The sequence below is a fragment of the Microtus oregoni genome, unplaced genomic scaffold, assembly GCF_018167655.1.
Source record: "Microtus oregoni isolate MIOR12 unplaced genomic scaffold, Mior012 000026F_ref0000081, whole genome shotgun sequence".
NCBI lineage: Eukaryota > Metazoa > Chordata > Mammalia > Rodentia > Cricetidae > Microtus > Microtus oregoni.
Genome location: NW_024543085.1, coordinates 5908284 through 5920615, shown reverse-complemented (window position 1 = coordinate 5920615; position 12332 = coordinate 5908284). Strand labels below are relative to the sequence as shown.

General features: G+C 41.4%; 1 protein-coding gene across 4 annotated transcripts in view; it reads right to left on the bottom strand.

Annotated features, from left to right (window-relative positions):
• Positions 1-1637, bottom strand: part of Mios (meiosis regulator for oocyte development) — a 36421-nt gene extending 34784 nt beyond the window's left edge. For 3 of the 4 annotated variants that reach the window (XR_005976437.1, XM_041675621.1, XM_041675620.1), the window contains exon 1: positions 1454-1637. The gene's annotated coding sequence lies outside the window, so the exon portion shown is untranslated. Of the gene's footprint in view, positions 1-882; positions 1147-1453 lie in introns of those variants that run through there. The other variant, XM_041675622.1, reaches the window with a different exon arrangement.
• Positions 1638-12332: the final 10695 nt, after the last annotated feature.

Here is a 12332-nt window from a genome sequence, read left to right as displayed (position 1 = left end):
GTTTCTGTGCCAGGTCTGTCAGCTCCCAGCTTAGACAAGTACTGTAGAAAGGATCCGCTACCCAGGGTGAAATGAAAATGGCAAGGAGTGTCAGTGAGCTGCTGGCCAGGGAGGCTAGCCAAGATGGCCCTGGAAAAGGCAACGTCTATAACCACCCTGGGGAGATCTAACACACAATACAGATGGTGCTTGCTCACTAACATACATACTATAAATCTGGAAGAGAGAAAAGTAAATAAATAAGGACTCAGAAGTTCTTCAGTCACTTGCCAGCTTAGACCCCTACCAGTCCCTTAATAGTGGGTAAAATCTACCTTATTTCCTCCTCACAAAGTTCTGCCTTCCAAGACTGAGGGCTCTCTGCTTCACACAGATGATGGTATCTCTACTATTCTTCAGGCAGCCCTGGGACTGAATGCTTTCAGATGCTGGAGACATTGTAAAATTCGTGAGGAGGTAGGAATTTGCAATAATTTAGGTCCTTATCTTCAGACTGAGAAAGTGCTCATTTTCCTTCAATGGCTTCCCAGCAAATGAGAACCATGGAGAGTCTCTGTTCACCACTAGAATATCTAGAACACTATCAAAAGAAATACAACGAGCCATGGCCTGTAATTCTCTAGCAGGCACAGTTCAAAAGTAATAAATGAAATTTAGAGTATCCTTTAATTTAACCTATCCAATCAAAAATGTTTAAAAATATACAACCAACGTAAAGAAATTACTAAACTTTTTACATTTTTTTTTTATTAAATCATGGGAATCTAGTCTCTACACTTAAAACGCGACTCAACCCCACGTGGCTACTGGACACAAGTTCAATACATTACTATAACGCAAAAACATACAAATCTCTGCTGTGGGGTTTGTCTTCTTCCTTACCGAGCTACATCGCTGTACAATAACAGTTTCGGGAAACTTGCAGCACTACTGTCTCCAAGACAATGCATAGCACACATCTAAATTTTCGTTAAGATAATAGTTATTCAAAACAGTCGACAAGAGTAGTCATTTGCTGAGCAATTCGGCAAGGCAGAGGCTTCACTCCTCTCAAGGAATTTGCATTATTCGTGTAGGAAGCGAGCAGAGAACAGAGCTCACAGGGTGACAGGCCCTTTAACAAGAATTTAAGAGGGTACAACTGGAACTCATCATGTTGTTATTCCGGGTACACCAGGCATCTGATCGCGACTCCCACGTCCCAGACACCCGGCTGAGCCGCTCGGCACGGGGGGGAGGGGGGGACGCGGTACCACACGCGCGCCGCGGCCGCACAGAGGACGGGCTGCCACGCGGCCGCGGGACGCCCGAAGGCTCCACACGAGGCCGCCGGGCGCCGGACCGTCCCACTGAGCAGAACGCCGCCCGCCCGCGAGGCTCTGAAGCAGCGGCCGCAGCGGCCACCCCCGGGGCCCGCCCGCGCCGAGACCCGCTCCGGGCCGCACTCACTGACCTGAGGAGGTAGCGCGCCGCCACACAGCCGTTTCCGGCCCGACGCCGCCCCGCCCGCCGCGGGAGCCGCGCGCGGGTAAGATGGCCGCCGAAGCGCGGGCCGTGACCCGGGGCCACCCGCGGGGCCCACGACCAAACCGCCGCTGCGGCCAGGGAAGCGGACGCCACGCCCCGAGTCACGCCCTCTCCGGCCCGGCGCCGCCCCGGGGCGGGGCCACCGCTCGGAGTCACCGCCCCCTCTCGAGCGCTCCGCCCAGGGGGAGACCCCGCCCTCGCCCGTGGGCGGAACCACAACCTAGAATTCCCGCCTTCCTCCCTCGCGGCTCCGCCCAGCGCAGGCCCTGCAAGCTGTGAAAGCTAGCCTGGAATTTGCATTTATTCTTAGGAGCCAGATAGCACGATCAAACCAGTGCACATGCTTTGACATATGTGGTCCATTTTAATTAACACTGAAAAATAATGACGGGCGATGTAGTAGAAAGTGAAGGATTTGGGGCTCATGATTGCTCCCTTTGGTTATCAGGAACACCAAGGACCTTGGTTATCAGGAACTCCAAACCACCCTTTGTTCCAGTGTATCTCCTAATCTGCCCTCCAGGTTATCTAACCTGTCAGGGCTTCCCTTCCAGTAACCCTTACCTAGTAGCCTAATACTACACAACGCCTGCATCAATCACTTCATTTCATCTTATCATGTAGGTAGTTATATTGACAAATCACCACAAGAAGGGTGATTACAATACAGAGAGCAAGAGAGACAGAGTCACGTACATATTTATAGTCCTATTGACCCTCCGTGTCCTCCAGCTCTGCCCCTGCAGGTTCAACCACCACAGATCAAACTACGTTCTTAAAACTGGGCATGGTGGAGTACAACTACAATATCAACACCCCAGAGGCTGAAGCAGAAGCGTCAAGAGTTCAAAGCCAGACTCTGCTATATGGTGAGCTTGAGCTAGATTGGTTGTGTGAAAATAATGAAAGACCCTACAGACCCCCTCCTCAAAACCCGCAGCTAGCATGCTCCCGGGGGAACGTCCTGTTTGCTTTAAAAAAATTCTCTGGATCAGCAGCCAGCCTGTTCTCGTAAGAACATCCCATGTGCCTGAGAGAGCAGGGTGTCTATGAGATAGGAAGACTGCAAGGCAGGATGTCAATAAGATAGGACATCAACAAAGCAGGTTGACTGCAAAACAGGATATCTATAAAGATAGGAACAGGATGACTGTTGCCAGGCATCCATGCTGAGAGAGGAAACCATTCATGCCCCCCCCCCCCCCCCCCCCCCGCCTCATTCCAATAACCACGCTTTTGCTTCTGTAAACTTGCTTCTTGCTGACACCCATGATGAAAGAGGAAACCATTCATGCCCCTGTAAACTTGCTTCTTGCTGACACCCATGCTGAGAGAGGAAACCATTCATGCCCCCGCCTCATTCCGGTCGACCGATAACCATGCTTTTGCTTCTGTAAACTTGCTTTTTGCTCTTCCCTATAAAAAGCCCGCTCTCCAGTTGGCAGGCGCGCAAGTCTTCAGAGAGATCTTGCTGCCCTCAGGTACCTGTGTCTACTCAATAAACCTCTTGCGATTTGCATCCCTGCCTGTGGTCTCGGCCTGTTCCTTGGCGTTGGGGAGGTCTCCTCCCGAAAAAAGGTCCTCGTCGAGGGTCTTTCAATAACTGTCTGTCTCTCCGTCCGTTTCTCTTTGTATCTCTTTGTCTCATCTGTCTGTCTACCTCTCCAGATGTGTGTATGTGTATGTCTGTATTAAACTTGTACACTACTATAAGGAATTTAGAGATAATTTAAGGTATACAGAGAATGTATGTAGGTTATTTGCAAATATCACACCAAGATCAAACATTTGAGCACGTGTAGATTTTGCTATCACTGCAGAGTACAACGGGACAACTATTTTTGTTTAACTATTATATTGTTGTTGTTACTGTGCCTGATTTATAAATTAGATTTTATAGAGCTATATTTGAATACGAAAATATAGTATGTTTAAGTTTGATACCAGCCACAGTCTGAAGTGTCTACTTTATGATGGACTTTATACACATATATATTAATTAAGGGGAAACTAATATATGAATAAACCAAGGAGGTGAAGAGAGCGTGAGAAGCCATATGATAAACACACTGGAAATTAGTTTACTGCCTCTGCACAGGCTTTTTCAGAAAGGCAGCTGTGGAGTACCTGACGATCTTAACTAGGGTAGTGATAGAACCAATTGTTCCACAAAGAGCTGGAAAGGTAGAATAGCCAAGTAAAAGATAATGAAGACTCAAATTACTAGTGCTGAGACAAGCAGGCCGCTTGTGACGTAATTCAGAAGGTGAGACTAACCAAGTAAATGATGAAGATTTTAGGGTGTAGCTCCTGAGTGCCACTAGGATCCCTTCAGTTGACTGATAGCCTATGCTTGTGTCCTTGCGCTTGGTTGTGGGCATGGTGGTAGCGATTGGTCATTTTAGTAAGAGGATCAATTTGAGGTGAGGAATATATTATATTCTTGACTCCTGCTATGTAAAGAACATGAAATATAATCAAGGGAATAATATATCAAAAGATCCATCACTTTAGCTTGACCCTATCCCTCTTCTAGTTGGTTTTGGCCTGGGATATATAAGTAAGTAAGACCAACCTTACATCTTTTAAAAACGGCTATATTGACACCTGCCCTAGTTGAGGCAAATTCCATCAATAAATTATTTTACTTCTTATTTCAGAAAAATAGAATCAAAACTGCTAGATAGGAATCCTAAAGCCCCTCCCCCCCCGTTGCTTCCTGCCCCAGCACCCCTTCTTCAATTACTGCCACCCTTGTAGCTGATATATGGAGCAAGTGCATGCTTCTGCTCTTGTGAGATTTGAAAATATCTGCTTGGGTTTTTTCCTATGTTTGGGAATCTCTAGCCTCACCATTTCTGCTGGTTACCACATTTACATGCTCAGACCACTCTGTTTTCCTCAAAGGAATTTTTGCTCTGTCGAATCCCACTTTCTTGTGTCTTCTAGAATTTTCTTCACTGTCTTTCATACCTACCATGTTGTTTGACAGAGGTAGCAATGATATTCACTCTGCCATTCCAGTGACCAAGGCTTCACCCTTGCACATCATACACAGTTGACTGCTTCTCTCTCTTGAAATACTTTCTTCACTTGGCTCCCCATCATTAGCCTGGTCTTGTTTGTTTTGGCCCCTGTGAGTTGGTCGTTTCTTTGACCAGACAAAAGTGTTGCTTCTGTGCTCTGTCCTGGCTTGTCTCCCCAGCTGGAAAGTTCCTTAACTACAACATTGCATGAATTAGCCTCTGCTTAATTCAAAACTGGTCTCTTATCCAAGACTGTGTAAGACTTCATGTATAAGTCAATGTCTTACTTACCTGTAGTCATCCTCCATTAAGTTTTACAGTCCAACACGTTCAGTTTTCATTGTCTTTTCCTCCCTTCCTCATCCTGTCTCATATTTCTTCCTTTCCTTTTTTCCTTTTTTAATTTCTTTGTTTTGTTTGAGACAGGGTCTTGTTGTACTTGCCAGGTTGACCACAAACTCCTGATCTCTACCCTTTCTTCTGAGAGCTGAGATTACAGTTGTGAGCTACCACATTTAGACCATCTGCCACTTTATGAGAGCATATCTGCCTCCAAGTTTTAGCAAGACATTTGGTGACTCAGTTTCTTTTTCTTTCTTTCTTTTTTTTAAAAATATCCTTTCGCCTCCCTTTCAGGTGGATACTGTCAAAAAGTTGTAAGTGAGCATTAAGTGTATTCCTTATAAGAGAATCATCTCTCATCCACTGCCTGGCCAATGGTATAAATCAAGCAACAGGTATGAATCAGAAAGGAAGCTACATGCTAAGGAAGGCAAATGTAGCGCATTAGACTAAGTCAGTGTAATTTTGGAAAGCCGAAGGCCTTTACATGGGTTTTGTGGGCAGCATGTTACAAACTGCTCAATGACTCAACATAGACCAGCTGCATACTTGGAACTGGGGCAACGTGCATGGCTTTCAGAGGCGGTTAACGGACTTCGACCATGTTGGGCTATGCAAAGCATGCAGACCGTACCGTATATGCCCTAGTATTCTGCAGCTTAAGTTTTTAAGAAGCGCTTAGCATTTTAAGAAGCATTTCCTGGTCAGAAAGAAGTTATAAGTACACAATAAAGACAAATTCAGATGGTAAATACCTCTAAATAGTTTACAGTGTTGGATAAATGTACCTAGGCTTAGGAGAGAGAAGAAAAAGAGTATAGAAAGAAGTAAAAAAAAAAAAAAGAATAAGCCACGTACAGATGGAATATATACAGAGAGTCTGGATTGTGAATATTATTGTGTTTTCTTTGAATTTTTTGACTCTGAAGGAGCTAAGTACAGAGAGACATTTCTTTGTATGGGCTGTTAAGTTAAACCAACATAAAGGTATCTTAACTTTAAAATCTGAGTCTAAGGTTATGTTGCTTTGGAAAAGAGGTTCTTCTTTTGTTTCCGTAGCAGATGAGAATCTGTGGATTAAAAATAGACTAATGTGGTCTGATGGACCAAGACCCCCTGAAAGCTTGTCATGAACACCCCCCCCCCAAATCACTTCACCCAACTGCTGACTAAGATGAACCTAGCACACAGGATACACCAGGAAAGACCTGATTGACAGCGCCCCCGATCAGCATGAAGTAGTCTAGAAAACTACACTCAAATCCCCAAATATTGTTTATAAATGTTTGTTTACATTTAAAGGGGGCTATGCTATCAAGATTTGCATTGGTATGGATCTTGTCCTATTGATACAAATTATAGGTCAGTCTTCTTATATGTGTATTTCTGCTCTTGATTAAGGTATTATGTTTGTGAAGCTCATTTAAAAATGTAATGCATAATTAAGAAATATAGATTAATAGGTAGTCATCTATAATACTCATACTTGTAGTCATGTTTGTTTGATTTTCTAGCTATATAGAGAGATATATTTCAGTTAGATAGGTGTTCTTCTAATCTTTCAGAGACCTTCACAATATGGCATTGAAAATGTTTTAAGAACTTAAGACTTTTCATGACAGTGAGACACATCTGCTCCTGGCAGCACCAATAACTTCAAGAGGAAGATGGGCATTGAAGAGGCTCCTTATGGAGTTTGTTAAACATTTGGGCAAGAAACTTCTCTTGCCTGGACTGTGTGATATACAGGACATGTAGGACCCACAGAGAAACGACTGCTGAACTTTCCTAAAGGTGAGACCATCCTTCAGGGTTACTGCTTCATTAAAGAGTCTGCCAGACATTCTGCAGGACACAAAAGAAAGTGACTGACAAACTTCCAGTATAGGCAGAAATGTCTTTGAAATTTACTGTTTCGTGGAAAAGTCTGCTGGACACTATGGACCTGTAGGCTGAAGATAGATGCCTCAACACTACAGAAGAACTTTGGGTGATTGTCTAGGCAGCAAGATGTCTCTGTCAATTCTAGAGTTTTGGAAGTTGCTTACAATGTACTTCCTGTTTACTTAGGTAATATTATAATCCTTCTTGGGTCTTTGATGGAGTTGAAGAATAGATAGTAATAATATACTTTTCCTTAGTTATGATAAAAGATAAGATAGATATAACTGTAATTCTTGCTTGATAACTGCTATATATAATTTTACTATGTTAAAGTTAAAATATTCCTTTTTATTTAAACAGAAAAGGGGAGGTGATATGGGATTTCCCTCTGTATGCTGTGATTACCATTGATAAATAAAGGAACTGCTTTGAGCCTATAACAGAGCTAGGTGGAAAAAACTAAGCTGAATGCTGGGAGAGAGAAGGCAGAATCAGGAGAAGCCATAATCAGGAGAAGCCATGTAGCCCAGCTGGAGACAGACATCAGAACTTTAGCCAGTAAGCCATGGCCATGAGGCGATACACAGATTAATAGAAATGAGTTAAATTAATATGTAAGTATTAGCCAATAAAAAGCTAGAGCTAATGTGCCAAGCAGCGATCTAATTAATACAGTTTCTGTGTGATTATTTCAGGGCAAAGTGGCCAGGAACAAACTAGTGCCTCCTTACTACACTTGGTTCCCAGTTAGTGTCTGCTTGGGGAGGTTTAGGTATGGCCTTGCTGGAAGAAGTATATCCCTGGGGATAGGTTTTGAGGTTTCGTAAGTCACTCACTGATCCAGCTTTGTTTTCTCTCTTTCCTGCTTGTGGTTTAAGATGTGAGTTCTGAGCTTGCTGTTCAAGCCAGCCTGATGCCACCCTCCACTGGTTTGATGGTAATGGACCCTTATTCCTCTGGAAATGTAAGCCCAAATAAATTCTTCTTCTATTAGCTGCCTTGGTCATGGTGTTTTATCACAGTCATAGAAAAATAACACACCAACTAAGTATATTATTTATTATCCACTTCTGCCTAAAACAGCTAGACCAGCTATACATGAGGTTGTGGAAAACAGAAAGCCCTAAACAGGGAAACGAGAAAGTTTCTGATGCCCTTCTTTCTCTTCAGGCTTCCTGCCAGAATCATCCTGGACTGAAGAAGAGAACGGCTCCGAGTTCAGTTCAGTTAATCACGTGGTGTAAACATGTTACTGGTAAGAACAAGATGCTTTTATGATGAAATATGAAAGAAATCCCTTTTCTGTCAAAGACTGGCCCAAAGATGCATGATCTATGCCTGCAAACCCATCCAACTGACAAGAGAAACTCTATTCTGCTGAAAACCGAAGATGAAATTGGGGGAACCACTCTGTACTGTGATGCAGTTAATGAGTTCCTACTCTTTAACAAGACAGAAACACAGGGCTGTTAGCAAGAAGAAACACAACTTCTCTGCACCAGGTCACCCTGGTCTACAGAGCGAGTTCCACGATAGTGAGGGCAACACAGAGAAACCCTGTCTCAAAAACAAACAAAAAAGTGCTTCTTCAGACGTTATAATACCACTTATAAAATTTAATGATCAATACGCAAAACTTTCTTCTACACACAGATTGAACTGCATGAAAAGTGTGATGTGATGTGGAGAGACGCTGGCACCCATCGCAGTCATTCCAGACTGCCGTTGTCGGGGGCAACAGTGTGCAAGAGAAAAATTGTCTTGGTGTGGAGCAGAATGATACTGGAAGCAATGAGGAATGCTCACTCATGGCACATAAATTGTGTAATGGATGCTCAAAATTAGATCTAAGACAATCTCTCTAGAAAGCAACTTTACTTTTGCTAATATAGAAAATCTCTGTAGTTGTGTACTTGTTTAAGAATTAAAATTCCAATCCATGTTTGTTTTTGATATGTTAGACAACAAGATGCACATCACATTCACTTCTTGTAAGCATGTCAGAAATAAACGTATTCAGCATAAAATGAAAAGCCCTGGGTGACTGAGTATGACCGCAAAGGGCTGGGCTATTTAAAAGAGGAGGCTGATCAACAGTTTCTACAGGCAGGTTTAAAGCATTCTTTAATTTCTTTAATACTTTCTGAAACAGGGTAAGTTCATGTTTAGGACATAAATATGGGGGTTGTGGTACATGAGCTTTAGTATATAATTTTTTAAATATCATTTTAGTGTAAATTTAGCAGCCTAATTGAAGATTTATAGTATCCTGTTTATATAGGAATATGTTATGTTAAATCATATAAATGTTAAAATTGCATTTATTAAATACCTATATCATTGACAGGGAGCTCCTCCCTTGCAACTTTATGTAAATGTTGGGAAAGAAGACTCTCATTTATTGGCCTATAAATAACGTAGGTGTGTCAGCAGCTGCTTTGATGTTTTTGGATATGAGTAAAGTCTACCCACCGTATTCAACAGACTCGTTCTAATAAAAGCATTGGCTCCAGAACTTTCTGTGATTAAAATTAACACTGCTATTTCTACTAACTCTTTGAAATTTTGATTACTATAAATAATTCCGTTGAAGCTAAAGTTTTCTTTTATTTGTATTTATTTTACCAGGCAGAGTTTAGGGAGTAGAGAATACATAATGGAATGAAACAGTGCATAGTAACTCTGAAACTATGTCTACATATATACACAGGAGATAGACATTTTTGGTGATTGCTAGAACATTCTTCTTCTGGGGTTAGAGTTAAATAAGAAATATACTTTATAGTCAGAGACTAGCAAATCAAATGTCAGTATGTATCACTGAATGTGGCTTAAACTCACCCTCTGATCCAAAGCAAGCTTCCTAGTTCCTGTTCTTAGATTTTGAGCTCCTGGTAGTCGGCTTTCTAGAAACTGCAGCTTTAGAGGCTGTCACTCATTCTTTAGAGCTTAGAAAATAAATTTGAAGAAAATGAAGTCACACATATACATGATCTTTAACACAGTTTTATTCTTTCAGTTCAAGCAAAATGGGAAAGTGGATATTGGATTTTTAACTTTCATTGTTCAGGATAAATATCGCTACTTCTCCCATAGGTAGGATTAACCCAAGGGCAGACAGATGGCAAAAGAATATACCCTAGTGGAAATATTACAGAATAAGAAGGTGGAAGAATAGGATTCTCATGGTAGATTCTAAGGAAATGTTCAAGTTTAAGTGATCAAAGTATTTGGAAAGAGAAGCATTTCCAGAATATGCACTGTTTCAAGTAGATCTCCATTCCACAATTATTACTGCTGAATAATCATCATGCATATATGTATGTATATATGCATTGTAACAGAAGTAAAATAACGTTGAATTCCTTCCTTTAGCTTGTGAGATAACATTAGACAATAGAAACTGTTTACATCCCAGTACAAAATTTTGTAAATTTCATTAGATGATGCTTCCATAGATAATGCTGGAAGGAATCAGAGTAGGAAGAGAATTTAAGAAACACTGGGTTGAGCCAGTTCAATTAAAGCCCCAAAGGATTGTGTATTTGGATTGTGTACTGTACGTTCAGAGATATAATGAGCTTCCACGTGTTGTTGATTGGGTGAGGGAATGATGCCAATGTGGACCACGTTTCTTTTTATTCTCTGGTTCTCTGATGAGCTTCCTCAAAAGGCTGGTTCTTTAACTGTAGGGATTTCTTCCTGTGAGCAGTCTTTTCTGAAATCTCTGAAGAGCAAGAAATCTTCTTCTCTAGAAATCACCAGCAAGCATCTTTGTAGTCTTATTGACCTGAGCTCGATATTGCTTTGTGTCCTTTTTTTAAATGAGTTGCTATAGCCCAACAGTTCTAACCTGTGGGTTGTGACCCCTTTGGGGCTGCATATTAGATATCCTGCATATAAGATATTTCACATTGCAATTCCCTAACAGTAACAAAATTACAGTTAGGAAATAGCAATGAAAATAATTTTATGGTTGAGGGTCACCACAATATGAGGAATTGTACTAAAGGGGCACAGAATTAGGAAGGTGAGAACCACTGCTCTAGCCAGGGAATGGGATTCTGTTCATTAATTTGTTATGATGTACATGCAAGTGAATAGCATATATGCCATCCACACTGACTATTTAATTGTTGAACAATGTCTGAGCAATAATCAGAAAATAAGTTGGTGTTCAGATTACAAAAATGCTCAGGAAATCAAATTAAATTTGAATTTCAGATATGCAGTAAAAATTTTCAGAAGTATGTCCTAAATATCATGAGATATGCATATGCTAACAGACCATATTTTTTTCCACTGAAACTCAAAATTAACTGGATAGCCTGCGTGTTTTTTTTTTTTGTGTGTGTGTGTGATACTGAGATTTGAAACCAGGGTGTATGCAAGCAAGCCCTATACCAGTGAACTATATTCCAAGATTATTTACATCCTATCTAGAAAATTTCACTAAAGTAGATAACTGGGAGACAATTACAATGCTCACTTCAGCTAGGAAAGTTGGGGAAGCTGTCATGGAAAAGATGAGATATAAAGTGTTTAATGGATGGAACATGACCCCCTCATTCATTACCTCTTCACCAGCTTTCTGTCTTTGATTGTTGCCTGTACTACCTCACCTTGGCTGTCCTGGAACTTGCTCTGTAGAACAGGCTAACCTCAAACTCAGAGATCTGCCCAACCTCTGCCTTCCAAGTGCTGGAATTAAAGGTGTGCACCAACACACCTGGCTCTAAACTTTTCTTTATTTCCTTTTCACAAATTAGAAACTTTGCTGGATGAGACCTTGCTCTGAGGTCACCACTCCCTTAAGTCATTTCTTTTTGTCTCCTTGAATACAGGGCTTAGTTTTAATCTACTTCTTAATGTTATTTTTCTCTTTAAATAGTACATTTTTATTTTGCCTTGCTAGGTAATTTTCATTATAGATCTTTATAAGCATGAACAATAGTAACCACATGACAGAGTCTACACTAGGCTGTTTTGGGATTTCCTTTGCCAATGGAATTATTAATCCAAATCTCTTCATTTTAGCTTCAGGCAGACTTTTCGGACAAGGGCAAAAAACCAGCTGCATTCTTTACCAAAATTTCACAAGAACCTCTAGGCCATATATTAATATTCTTTACATCTGAAACTTCCTGAATCAGGTACTCACAATTCAACAACTCACACTCAGCACCACTGTCTTCCATGCTTCTATTAGTATGGCCCATTAGGCAGTACTTAAAGTGCTCGCCTGCTTGGCTAACCCACAGTCCCAAGGTCCATATTCCTTCAAGCAAAAGCATGGTCAGTCTTGTCATAGCAATATCCCACTCAAAGTACCAGCTTCTGTCTTAGGGCATCTATTGCTGGGAAGAGATAACATGACCATGGCAATTCTTGTAAAGTAAAAATATTTAGTTAGGATAATTTACACCATCAGAAGTTTAGTCTATTATAATCATGGTATGACATGGTGGTGTGCAGGCAGACATGATGCTGGAGAAGCAGTTGAGTGTCTTATGTCTTGACTTACAGGCAACAGAAAGTGGTCGGAGAGGCTAG